Genomic DNA, 13,483 nt, shown 5'->3' on the forward strand with positions numbered 1-13,483 from the left:
TTAGCTCTGAGCTCTGACCTCTCAGCTTTCTCTTTTACATTGGTTCTGTGTTTCTTATTTTAATAAGATGGTTGGTTACATCTACACACAGCACTATAGAAGCAACTTCTGATTAAAAGGAATCTATTATTATATTTCATTTTTCATTGAGATGTTGAATTTTTTAGTTCACAAATGTTAAATGGTAGAAGCAGATATTTTCCTACTGATTTTTCAGCAAACAAACCTTTTCATCTTCAATGAATCATTCAGTCAGTCTTGGTTTCTCCCATTGGATATGAATGAGGAAGTGGGAAGGAAACTCTGGGACCAGAGAGGAATTAGACAAAAAAAAAAAAAAAAAAAAAAAAAAAAAAAAAAAAAAAAAAAAAAAAAAAAAGACCAACATAACTAACCCAGTACTGAGTAAGAAGCCCAGCCCTGTGAATAAATAGAGAAAAACTAAGTCCTAGTGACATTTTGTTTTCAGCCAAAAGATTAAGCCTCATTTTAGAAAAGCGCTATTTCTGGACTTTTGAATTATATGAGTCAAAAAACCCCCCTAATGTTATGAGCCAGTTTGAATCAGATTTGATATTCCTTGCCACTTAAAGCATCTTAAGATAGAATCCTTGAAAGGCACACAGAGATTTTGGTTGGCAACAAAGAATCTCTTAATATTTGTAGCCCCTAGAGTGTCATACTCTGGGGAGTAATTTGGATTATGGTAGCAGGCACCATGGTACTATATTAAATCAGGAGAGTCCAGAGCAGAGGCCATTGGAGTCAGCCAGCCTTTTCATCTGAGCTTAGCCTAAGTTCACTTTTACTCTCCTTAGCCATTGACTCCTGCCACTGTCTCCCAGTTGAGAAAAGGAAATAATCCACATAAGTCTCTCCTTGGGAAGAGCTACCTCACTGAGCCTGGGAGGCTGACATTGTGCTTCTCTCCCACTGAAGCCATAAATGTACTCATTTCCCTTTAGTTACTTAATATGAACCAGATAAACCACAAATGTATAATAACTATAGTCCATTTCAATTCAAAGGCAAGATGAGTTTGGAGGAAGGGCAAATGTTTCAAGTTTAGGGTACTGTGATTTCTGTGATGGGGCTACTTGGGGAATTGTTCTCTCAAATACTCCTTCCAGTGTTTAGATTATGGCATACAGTCCACAAGTGTATTCTGAGCAATCCTTCTGAACCCTGTCAAAAAGTCCTCATAAATCACCTTCAGAAGATATATTTAACTTCCATATACATACATACATGCATACATATATATGAAACTCAAGAACTTGAGCAAGTGGAGTGAATTCCAAACTGTCAGTTTAGGGCAGTAACTTCGCTTTTCAATGCAGGGCCTGAGATTTGCGTCGAAAGGCTTTAATGGAAAGAACATGTTTATTGAGAAACCAGAGGGTCAGCCTGATTCCTGGAATGCTTCAGAAGGAATGATACCTTGTTTTGAAATTTTTAAGTGCCTGGGTTATGGTCCCAGGTGTTTGTGGAATTGGAGTATTCCCAGACAGTATGCCTCAGTCTTTTATCCTACAAAATGGGTAAATCTTATTTTATAAAAAGAAACTATTATTGAATATATATATATATATATAATATATATATATATATATATATATATATATATATATATATATACTGTTTGCAATTTCTTCTATTCTACCATGTGTCAGATGCTTTTTCCAGGCATGGCTTCCTAACATTTCTTTAGCTCTTCATGTGTACCAGGCACTAAATAGTGAAGTGTATTAATATTTAACACACACTCAATACTTATGCCACTAGAAACACAAGCATTAGTAAGCTGACTATTCTGTAAGAAAATATTTACATACATAGAGTTAAAGGATTTACCTAAGCTCATATGAGTGAAACTATAATGTTACTGGACTAGACATTGTTAATATATATAATGGAGTTTTTATCTGAATCTGTCAAATGTTAATGGACTAGATATAATTAATGTAATTTTTGGCTGTATATATTGTATATACTTATTGGATAGTTTTTCTTGTATTAGTTATAAGCTTTCTTTAATTTTAGACAAAAAGAGAGGAAATGTGTGGTATTGTGTTCCCCAAAATATTGTGTACCTTAATAAACTAATCTGGGGTCAGAGAACAGAAAAGCCACTAGTTAGGCAGTGATAGCACACGCCTTTAATCCTAGCATTCCAGAAGCAGAAATCCATGGGGGATCTCTGTGAGTTCAAGGCCACAATGGAAACAGCCCGGCATGGTGACTCACGCCATTAATCCCAGAAAGCCAGCCTTTAATCCCAGAGAGTGATGGTAGAAAGCAGAAAGGTATATAAGGTGTGAGGACCAGAAACTAGAAGCATTTGGCTGGTAAAGCATGTGGCTGGTTAAGCATTCGGCTGTTTAAGCTTTCAGGCTTTGAAGCAGCACAATTCAGCTGGGATTCATTCTGGATGAAGACTCAGAGGCTTCCAGTCTGAGGAAACAGGACCAGCTGAGGAACTAGTCAGGTGAGATAGCTGTGGCTTGTTTTGTCTCTCTGACCTTCCAGTATTCACCCCAATAACTGGCCCCGGGTTTGATTTTATTAATAAGAACTTTGAAGATTCATGCTACACTATAACATGAAAGTGTGCCCTATTTACTTTTCTTTTCCTGAACAATACAAAAACTGAATGCCTCTCATTGGCTCTTAGGCCAGATACCTCACTTCCTCTTCCTACACAGCTCTGTCACTGTCTGTCTGTCTGTCTGTACAGACCTCCAGGTCTCTATGGTTGGGTTGCTATTGGCATTTTTCCTTTAAAACTGCAAAAATGCCTGGATTCTCCTCTGTGATGTTGAGGGCCTTGATGGCAGCAGCAACTAACAGGGGAGGTAATGAATCTGAAAAACAGTATCCTTGGCCAGACAGCCACTGATGGTCAACCGCGAAAGACCTGCTGCAGCAGAAGCCCTGATAGATGCTAGAGCGTTCTCCATGTTAGCACTGATTAGGTCCATGTCCTCATTGCTAATCACATAGTGCTCAGTGACTCCTTTACCATGCTCCCCAAGGACTCCAAATGAAAGGCTTTCCTCCAGAAAGAGTCTTGTTTTTGTATTTATATTTTAACTTAACCAGTTCTGGAAGAGGACAGACGTTTCCAGTGTTCATATACAATCCCTCCATGATGATAAAATGTCGAGTCACATGAGCCTTTAGAGGATTCTTTTGATCTCCAATCTCTTGTTCTTTTGGCACTTGCTCCAGGTCAGCTTCATCATTATGCTTAAGTAACTTAATGTTACTGCATGATGCCTGTAATCCTTTCTGGATAGCAAAGCAGGCTGCACTGTCCGCAAAAAAAATGTCCCCTCTTTTAGAGTATGCAGGAATCACACTGACTATGTGGAAAATCCATACGAGTAAATGATGGCTTCTTCAGTCCTCATAAATTTTGCCAACTGCTCTCCCAAATCCAGATGGACATCAAATGTTCCACAAAATACTCAAGGTCCACAGGTACCCTCGCTGTATTTCTTTAAAGATGCTAAAGCTGTGGCCTTAACCCAAGAATTAGCCAGCAACCCAAGAAAATTAAAGGAGGCAAAGTTTACACATTCCTTCCCGTTCACCACGCTATTGTGGGTTGGAGGGCCAGAACGATGTTGTAATTGAAAGCAGGATGGTTTTTCGGGACAGATGGGATGAGAGGTTCTGGCTGCCACCCTTCAATCAGTTCTTCCTTTCCCTTGGTTGTAAGATCAGACTTCTCTTGCGACTTGTAAGTTTTAGAGAAAACCAGTCTGATTATCCAAAGTATTAGAATTTATTCCAGAATAAGATGGTATGCTGGAGCCTTATACAGCACCTGTACCATCTTCACCAGCAGCCACTGCTCTGCCACCAGCGCCATGGTCAGCCACCCAGCTTCCAGAAGCAGGTTACATGTTGCTCTGATTGGATGATAAATAAAGCCATTTGGCTTATGGCAAGGTAGCTTAGAGGCAGGCAGAAAATCCAAACAGAAAAACAGGAAGAAGGTGGGAAAGGCCGCCTGAGCCGACCAAGTAGCAACATATAATGGGATGCAGGTAAAGCCACAGAACATGTGGTGGCCCATAGACTAATAGTTATGGGCTAATTTAAGAGATAAGAGCTAGCTAGCAAAAAGCTTGAGCCATGGCCATACAGTTATAATCAATATAAGCCCCTGTGTGTTTACTTGGGGGACATGAGTGGGAGAGATTTGTCCTGACTGCCAGTAGGCTGGGACATAGGAAATCTTCTGACGGCACATCTCACTCTCCTTTAACATTATACATGGTAGAAGGACAAATGAGAAATAAACTGAACAGTCTTCACTGAAGAAGAAGAAAGAGAGAAAGTGAAGTTACTTCTGCTGTGGTGACATCCGTGTGTAAGTAACCTGAACATCTCCCATTGAGTTCTGTCTCCCCAGACCAGCATAGTAGGGTGCTTTCAAATTGAGTTTTGGAAGCATTGGAGAATTTAGATGGTAATGTTTTCAGAGTGTAGGTGTATTTTCTTTTAGGGTCACTCAGCTTAGCTCATTAGTAAAAACATCTACATTCAAAACTCAATGTTTTAAATATTAACAATAAACTATGATGTTTTTCTCACTCATTTGCTATTTCCAGTGAGCAAGGATTGAGTGACACAAAATAGAGGCAAAAGAGATAAATTTTAGGTGATCTGTATTAAAAATAAACTAATATTACCTGCATATAAATTTGAAAATATAATTGTCAACTTCATTTGAAGTTTATTATGTTTTAAAATATTTTTAAAATACTCATGACCAAATTAATTTCTTAAAAACCATTAACCCATTATCGTGTTCCCCCTTAGATAGTGCATTTTTTATTTTTATTGATTCCAAATTTGAGTTTAGTTAGGATTTTGAGTTCTAAATTCACACCATTTGTGATTGATGTTTCAAAGACATGTGTATTTTGTTGTGTTTTTTGCCATCATATTTGGTACTGTCTCCTAAAACTGTTCTCTAAGATGAAAAATGTATTTAGATTTCTAGATAGAACATTAGAATGTCTAGAGTTTTTTTTAAGAAATTTTTTTATCCATTTTACATACCAATCACAGATTACCCTCTCATTCCTCCACCTGCCCCTCTCGCAGGCTTCTGTCACAACCTACCACCCATCCTCTCCTCCAAAAGGGTAGGAGGTCCCATTGGGAGTCAGCAAAGCCTGGTACATTTAGTTGAGGCAGGACCAAGCCACTCCCCACTGCAGCAAGGCTGAGCAAGGCATCCCACCATGGGTAATAGGCTCTCAAAAGCCAGAGAGCTTCATGAGTGAACTGGGGATGAGGAGGGGACAACAGAGGGGAGGGGATGGAGGATGAAAACATTAGGGAATGGGATGGTCAAGAAGGAGAGGGACAGAGTGGGAGAGCAATGAAAGTGATATCTTGATAGAGGGAGACATTATGGGGTTAAGGAGAAATCTGGTGTTAGGGAAGTTCCCGGGAATCCACAAGGATGACCCCAGATGTCTAGAGTTTTATCTGTAGTTGTCACCTGAGTAAATGTTCTCAGACAGGATCCAACCTAAGTTATCTAAAAGAAAAGGTGTTACCTGATGACATCATGGTTTAATTACACAGCACAAAAAATACTTTTATTCATGTGAAATCACCAGTAGCACAAAATGTGAACTGACCAGTTTAGAATGAGGACAAACAGAATGGGTGAATGCATGAAGTCTTCAGCAAGAGAAGGCATGAACCACCTCTGCATCAGTTACTCACATTGCTTAACATAAATTTTGTGCTCCTGAACTTGCAAAGATTTTCAAACACCTCATTTTACTTAATTCATATTAAGTCACCCTGTGAGACAGTTATTATTTTTTTAATATTCCAAACGTAAGGACTAAAGGCATGCCAGAATTTCTTAGGGGTGTACAATGAGTAATTAAGAGGACTGGGGCTATGAACACAGTGCTGACTGCAGAAGCCAAAAAAAGCTCGTTAGAACAACAAGCAGGAAAGGATATGATCAGTACAGAAATCATTAAAACCCCATGAGTTTTCATTCTGAACATGCTGATCGTGGAATCTACTGGAACCCAGTCAATGGTTTGGGGTTTTCTTCATTTTTGTCTCTTTCTTTTTAAACAGTTTTCTTGGCCACATTCATGGGAAATTACTCCAAGGTCAAACTGTAAGGCTAAAGCTGGTAAATGGTATAAGGGACCACAGATTCCCTAGGATGTGGACAAAGTTGGGTTCCTTGATAGTTTCCTGCCTCTAGCCTGTCCAGCATCCCTCAGGACTTCTCATTACCAGGGCTTAAGTTTTTTTTTTTTTTTATTGGTCTTGGACATAAAAGAAGTGCTCAGGTCCCCAGATTTTGCCTCCATCTGGGCCAGCTTCTGACTTCTACTTTTACATGAACATTTTAAAAATCAAAACCCTTTCACTTTCTTCAAACACTTCACTGTTTCTCTCCTCCTTGCTTCCCTAGATGTGGAGTTTATGTGCAGATCTTTCTTTCTTTCTTTTTCTTTTCTTCTATATACCAAAGTAACATGTTGGATTAGCTAGATCCCAAAACGTAAATGGCCTTTGATCTTGTGTTTTCATTTTCCTTTGGGTCTTGTGTCTTGAACTTTTGATTACCTGGGACACAGCTCTGTGTGTTATCTGATGCCAGTTAGACATTTTTTTATTCATTTAACTTATAAAGGAAAATTACACTTTCTTTACTATCCACTGTGTATAACTATGTAATTTGTGTGGGATGGACACAAACTTCATTTTGGTTCTCTCTCTGTCTCTCTTTGTCCCTCTCTGTCTCTCTCTCTGTCTGTCTCTGTCTCTGTCTCTGTCTCTCTCTCTCTCTCTCTCTCTCTCTCTCTCTCTCTCTCTCTCTCTCTCTCTCTCTCTCTGTGTGTGTGTTTTCCAGAATCCTTTCTGTGTCATCCTTACTGAATTGAAGAGAAACTCAACTTAACCTTGGTTAGTTTGTAGCCTAAGTCAGTACATTCTGCCACTTTGTGGGCTTGTACTGAACCTGAGGCTTGAAATACAGTGGTCTAATAGCTTCCAGTGGATTCCCACTGTTTGTCTTGCTAAACTTCTTGGTCAAAACAGAAAACTTAGAGCAAAGTTAGGAGTTTTAGCTTTAGCCCTAGTTTCTATCAACTGGACTAATTTTGACTGCCCTACTCTCAGTAAAATTGAGCTTCATTGTTCACTTGGGCACACAGCCTTTCATCTCTTAGATAGCATTTACCACCTTCTTTCCCTGGAGCACCTGGGAACCATCAAGCCACAGCATTCTGATTGCAGATATAGACTATTTTTTGATTATTGGATATCTTCACTCAGTGTAAGAACAATATTCTCCTGGCTTTCTAGTCCAACAGGGATTGAAAAGGTCTATGATCAACTCTCTGGAATTCCCACTTGCTAGCTGTTTGGCTTTCGATGAATCTTTTTGCCTCTCCATGTCTCATGTTTAAGTTAGTTAAATAGATATGACATGTCAATACATTATAGTAAACAGAATGTTTTTGTGGTACTTGAAAGAAAGAAGGCATCCCAATATTAAGAATTCCCAGAGGCTCATATGTTCTCTGCAGAGCTGGGGATGTGATGTCTGGCTAGCCTGGAAAGAGGTCATTGTATCCTGTTGCAAAAAGTTACCTACTACAATCCAATCCAGCTCCATTTCCTCCCCTCTTTGAACATATAAAGAGATAAGTTTTAGCGATTTTGCAAAGATTCCGTTAACATAAAATGGGGTACAAACGACCCAGTAGAACTTAGATTCTGTCTGTAGAAAACTAATTCGAATGGTTCCTGTCGAGGGAACTGTTGCTTTACAGATATTGTCTGTCAGCAAGAGCTTTTGTCTTAAGGGTTTGTAAATATTTATATTTTCAAACTACTATGAAAAGAACAGCAACTATTCCACATGAATGGGTTACGTTAAATGTACCCAGAGCCTGTAATTCAAGCTGTCAAACATGAGGAAATACCAGACTTAAGACTGCCATTCCAATCCTCTCAGAATAAATAAGGACTTCGGGCAGAGCTCTTTAACAGAATGGCTCACAGACATATGGAAGACGTTACTAGGGAAGATGACTGAGGAAAAAAAAAGGAAAAACACATTAAATGAATTCAAGAAATACCTAGTCTTTCCTCCAGGGAGGGAAGGAACTGGGGCTTGAGGGAGAAGATTGTTGGCCTAGGAATAGGGAAATAGATTAACATTAGACCAAGAATGAGAGGCGGCACGTGGAGGCCTTTCCTGTTCTTAAGATATTTGTCTGGTTTTCATTTATTGTTTTGAGGGTCTGGTGACATGAAATCAATATAAGAGTTAGAATATGTGTTTTGACAGGTCAGGTAAGAGCAGAGATTTTATTTATTATGGAGATTCTGCATGAGGACCAAGAGCAAGTTTCCTGACACTCCACACAGTCAGAAGCTGTGTTCATTTAGTTGGGAAAAAAATGTAATGCAAATGGAGAACAAGTAGCAGAACAAGTAGATCTCATTCAGTTCTCTGTGTATGTGCTAGATTCTTAGGTTGTATCAGTCAAAGGCAAAGATGCTTTAGAGCAATCTGACTTACTAGGAAGAAGGTTAAGTTTTAGGCCTTGCTCCAAGGCTTACAAGCTTTCCAGAGGAAAAGAAAGCTCTTCCCCTTCCTAAAACTCACCTTAGGATATTAATTTTTCTTTTTCTTTTTAATGAATAAATATTAATTATTTGGTGAGGGACTAAACTGCATTGCTAATTCATTGATCTCTTTCACCCTGTCTTCCAGATGTGGGAGAGCTCAGGGATGCTATTGAGCTCATTAATATCTGGTGTCTTGATCTTAGATACTCTTTCAAACTCAGGGATGGGCAGATGACTTCCACCGAATTAGATGTAAGTACAGAGCACATACCTAAATGTAAGCTTCCAGGGCCAGTGAGTGGTTCACTGTTTCTGCTTTTACTGTCTCTTCTGCCTAATGTCCAAGAGTAGCCATATAGGTCATAACTCCCTGTCTGCATCCTGGAGTGAGAAAACCTGGAATCATGGCACACAACATGAATGAGAAGTGTAGTTACTCTCTAATGCTGTTGAGATGTAGTGAGAAAGGGAGGAGCCTCTTTTTATTGCAGTTATAGCTATCCCTATTGACATGCACTCATAGGACCAGAGAAAATTCTGTTCTGCACTGTGCAGATTTTTGCTTTAGAATGTGTTATGTAATGATGTATGTTACATCACTCTAGCTATTTGCACAGAGGGGGGAAAGTGAGTAATTAGCGTTTGGGGTCCTGCCTTTCTTAATTTTTGCATATGAATGTGTCTATGGTGTGCACATGTGTGTATACAAATTCACATATATGTGGTAATATGTGTGTGTGTGCAAGTGCCTGTGCAAATGTTTGTACTTGGTGGAGGCCTGAGGGTAACCTCAGGAGCCTTCCTCAACTGTTCACTACTTCATATACTGAGGCAGAATCTAACTTCACTGAAGAAAATTTTTCTAAGGGTAATGAATTAAAAATGATAAATACTGCTTTGGTTCTAGGACTTGTTTTAGAGAGTACCAGTAGTCATGTGATCTTGTCTTTTACAAGCATGTTTACATTATTCAAGATGCATCATGGAAGTGCCCACTTGTGCCGCTTTTAGTAAGAGTGTGGGAATTTTACTGGAAGATAACATTCATGCTTCGTGGGAGGTGTCCACAGGCATGTGAAGAATCAAGGATTTGACCACATTTGTGCACTCTTTTGAGAAAGAAAGCTGATGGACAGTGTGCTGCTAGAGAAATGTCTGGAGGAATCCAACAAACTTGAGTTCAAATTCCAGCCCCCCCACCATTTTCTTGCTTTCTTGTTTGGAACAACCAACTCAAACCCATGGAGTCTCAGTTTGTTTCACTCATAAAACTGGGTATAATAGTATGGATTGATAGAAAGTGTATCATGATCCTAGGACTTAATCAACATAATGTGGCCGGAATGGTATGCTAAAAGTTTGATTTTCTGTCTTTTTTCTTCCCCACAAACCCCTTATGTGGTATGGAATGTGACTACTTCTGCAGGACACCCTTGCATGATATGTTTTTTTTACTGGTCAGTTCACCCTTTAATTTGAGGAGTCCAAAAACAATCTTTCATGGTAAATCAAAGGTTTTTTTTTTTTTTTTTTTTTTTTTCCATCAAAGAAAAGAAAAAAGCCAAGTGTTCTGTTTTACTTCCCACTTAAAGTAGCACCCATGAGAAGGGCATTGTGCCCAGAGAACAAATAACTTGGATGAGTATATGTGCAGGGCAGGAGCTGGCAGTAGTCCCCATTCTCACATACCATGTACTCTGTTGTTGGAGGAGGATGTTGGGGAACGATGTGCTTTGTGGTCCAGACAAAAGAAGTCTGACCAACAGATCAAAGTCAGCCTGAGGTATTTCTCAATTCAATTCACTGGAGCTAATAGTTTCACATTGACTCTTCAGAGGTAGTGAGTGTTTGTCACCAGACACATTCAAGATGAGGTCAGGCAAACACTAGCAAATTAATGAGAAGCTGGTGTTTCCACACTGGTGGATGCTTGACCAGATCCTTCTCAAAGGAAAAGCCTATGGCCTATGAATACAGACATGACCTGAGGTAAGCAGAGATTCAAAAGAGAGTGTGTCTCCGGATATACACACATACTGAACTTTAAATTTTTTCTGGGTTAGGTGTCATGAATCAGCTTTCCACAGATGTTAGTCACCTATTCCTTTGTTAGATATTATAAATTGTCAATTCTGTATACTTTTTATTCCAATAAATCTCTTTACATAAAATTATCTAAGGATTTTGCTTTCAAATGAAATGGCCATATAGACTTGAGATTTAACAGTCACATCTTTAATAGAAACTGTGAAATTAAAGGAAATAAAGTCAAAGTAAAAATAGTTTCAAAACATATTTAATAGAAAAGTGGAAGCCATACCATAAAAGGAAATCGAATCTTATAAAACTGGTTTCTAAGGTCAATTTAGACAATGACTAGATGCCTGAATTCTGTGATGCTTTTCCCTTCTCCAAGTTTCACTAGCATTATCTGCATTATAGGACTGAATTTGGAAGTTTCCATTCTCTTCCTGTATCAAAAGCTATCATCATGTTAAACATATGCAAAATATGTACTAAATATATCCTATGTGGGCTATTAAGGCTTTCATTTCTGTGACAAATACCTGAAAACAGAAAGGGAGGGAGGCCATGGTTTCTGTCCACAGTTACCTGGCTTTATTGAACTGGGTAACTGTAATGGAGCAGAACCTCATGGTGCAAGTGTGGCAGAGGAAAGCTATTTGCCTAATTACAGCCAGGAAGCAAGAGAAACAAAAATGGCTAGGGTAAATAACCCTTTACACACACACACACACACACACACATGCACACACACATACACACACACACACATATGCACACACACATACACACACACACATACACACACGCACACACATGCATACACACACACACACACACACACACACACACACACACACACACACACACAGAGACTTTACCTGTTAGTAGCCTGGAGCTGATTAGGACCTTACACACTACTCACTGTTATACAGTACTACCAGATAGACACAAAGCCATAGGAGCATATTGTGTGTGTGTGTGTGTGTGTTTTTCTTTGAGGGGGGTGAGGATGTTAATACTTCAAACAGCAATATGCGTTGTATATAATCTGAAAACATATGAAGAGAAACCGACAAGACAAAATGGAAGAATTCATTAATTCATGAGTCTAAGGTTGGTAAGTATATGGCAGTGATAGATGGTATAAAGACTTTTGTGTACCAATTTCTGTGGGAGTCAAACAAGTCAAAACATGATTTGATGAAATTTGTTGGATGGGATAGCATTAAGATTTTATATACCAAAATAAAGTGGGAAATCAAGTTGAAGTCCCTGAATGACTCATATATACTTTAAGTAGATTTATTTAAAAATATATGCTAAATATGTAAGATAAATAATAGCCAAATCATATTTTGTGGAAATAATTATTGAGTATCCAATTTTTGCCATAATTAGAACCACTTTTTGCCATAATTAGGATTTTATGTGCTGTCTCTCATTTAGTTCTTTTGATAAACTAAAGGTAGATGGTATCATTTTCATTTCATCTTTATGGGTCAGAAAATGGAATACTTAAATCATTAAAATTACAATTCAACTCTCAAGACAATGGGTAACTTGAAGATGGTATTAAGGAGGACTCTGATGCCATGTTTGGTAACTGAGGGGAGAGGCAAGACAAGAAAGAATAAACAAGATTGAGCACAATCAAGGTACAATACTGGCCCATGTGAGAAATATTATAATAAAACACTTTGTGCAATTGATATGTGCTAACAGAAGAGTAGTAATTGATAAAAATGAATTGTAGAAACAAAAAGAATATGTGTGGTGGTATTGTGTCCCCCAAAATATTGTGCATGCTTATAAACTTATCTGGGGTCAGAGACAGAACTGCTACAATATTAAACATAGAGGATAGGCAGTGGTAGCACACGCCTTTAATCCTAGCATTCCAGAGGCAGAAAGCCCTGTATTCAAAGATACAGCCAAGCATGGTGACTCACTCCTTTAATCCCAAGAAGTGAGCCTTTGATCCCAGGGAGTGATGGCAGATAGCAGAAGGGTATATAAGGTGTGAAGACTAGGAACTACCAGCATTTGGCTAGTTAAGCTTTTAGGCTTTGAGCAGCACAGTTCAGGTGAGATTCATTCTGGATGAGGACTCAGAAGCTTCCAGTCTGAAGAAACAGGATCAGCTGAGGAACTGGCAAGGTGAGGTAGCTGTGGCTTGTTCTGCTTCTCTGATCTTCCAGCATTCACCCCAATAACTGGCCTCAGGTTTGGTTTTATTAATAAGAACTTTTAAGATTCCTACTACAAATACGTTTAATTATTCTTACAGAAAATTATCATTCGGTAACCTTTATATACCAGTGCTTTCAAAAATAGGAATCTGCTGCTAAACAAAATCAGGTTCAGGTCTCTGCCCTTCCCCTAATGATAGTCTAGAGGAAAATATGAGGAACAACAAACAAGAAAGATAAATGAAGCATCCAGGTGTGGTGGCATGTGACTGTAATCCCAGCTTCTAGAGCCTGGGAAGATCACAGGTTTGAAGCCAATCTGGGTGATATTTTCTGATCTGGGGATTGTTTCAGAAAACAGCAAGGAAGCCAATCACCCTGCTTCACAGGACTTTGCAAAGAAATGTGGGGAAAGACAAGGAGTACAGATCAGGGACTAAGAGGGCAGAGATGATGCAAGTTAATATAGTAAACAATGGTGGCCTCAAGGAAGAAGCAGCAGTTTTGTTGCCACAAATATTTCAGAGTTAACATTGGCATATAATGTAGACATGGACACATTGGAGAAAGAGACACCACACCATAATTTTTAAATTATGGGCCTTTGTGGCTCTAATGCTTTA

The 13,483-nt window shown here is 38.8% G+C and overlaps 1 pseudogene; it reads right to left on the minus strand.

Annotated features, from left to right (window-relative positions):
* Positions 1 to 2,763: 2,763 nt before the first annotated feature.
* Positions 2,764 to 3,883, minus strand: LOC114709030 (annotated as a pseudogene).
* Positions 3,884 to 13,483: the final 9,600 nt, after the last annotated feature.

The sequence above is a fragment of the Peromyscus leucopus genome, chromosome 2, assembly GCF_004664715.2.
Source record: "Peromyscus leucopus breed LL Stock chromosome 2, UCI_PerLeu_2.1, whole genome shotgun sequence".
Classification (NCBI taxonomy): Eukaryota; Metazoa; Chordata; class Mammalia; order Rodentia; family Cricetidae; genus Peromyscus; species Peromyscus leucopus.